This window comes from Gavialis gangeticus, unplaced genomic scaffold (assembly GCF_001723915.1).
Source record: "Gavialis gangeticus isolate Ggan-Ray unplaced genomic scaffold, GavGan_comp1, whole genome shotgun sequence".
Lineage (NCBI taxonomy): Eukaryota > Metazoa > Chordata > Crocodylia > Gavialidae > Gavialis > Gavialis gangeticus.
Genome location: NW_017728997.1, coordinates 5,471,065 through 5,471,804, shown reverse-complemented (window position 1 = coordinate 5,471,804; position 740 = coordinate 5,471,065). Strand labels below are relative to the sequence as shown.

At 68.2% G+C, this 740-nt stretch overlaps 1 protein-coding gene across 1 annotated transcript in view; it reads right to left on the bottom strand.

Moving 5' to 3' along the window:
- The window catches only part of SUMF1 (sulfatase modifying factor 1), a 93,333-nt gene that overhangs the window by 27,119 nt on the left and 65,474 nt on the right, over positions 1–740 (bottom strand). The window lies entirely within an intron of this gene.

Genomic DNA, 740 nt, shown 5'->3' with positions numbered 1-740 from the left:
AAAAAAAACAGCTCTCTGCCCCTGTTCCTCACCAGGACACAGGTCCAGCTGTAGCCGTGTCCCCATTCCACTTCGTTGTGGTGCTGAGCACCCTCAATATGCCAGTGCCCTGCCCATGCCATTGCCCCTCACTTCCCACCCACAGCCCCCTGGACTCTACTGGTGCCCCTCACTCCCCAAGCTGAGCTCCCTATGCCCCCAGCTGCCAGAGCTCCGGGGCCAGGGGCCTGGACCCACAACTCCCTCCTCCCCCAGCAATGCCCAAGCCCCGGCCGCTACCCATGGGAGGCAGCAGCCGCTGCAATGGAGTGAAGTTTGGAGCCCGGCTCCCTCTCCCCCACCGGTGGCATGGCTGGAGAGGAGCCAGTGGCCGATGGAGGAAAGATAGGGCTGAAGGCTGCCGACTCAGAACTCCCCATCCTGCTGCCCCCCCGGCCCCCCAGGGCCTCCACAGTCCAGCAGGCAGGACCGGGCACAGCAGGACAGAGCAGGGCTGGGCGTGGAGGTTCGTGCTGCTACTAGGAGCCCCAGGCCGCCATGGCAAACTGCCCCCTGCCTGCCCAGCAGCAAGGCACCTCGCCACAGCAGTACGGGGCTCCCAGCAGCAGCACGCACCTCCCTGCCCAGCCCTGCTGCATGGGGTCCCACCCACTGAGCCATGGAGGCCCCGGGGCGGGGGGGGGGGGGGGGGGGACCGGGGCGGGGGGCCCCAGCCCCACAGAAGGCGGCCTTCCTTGGCA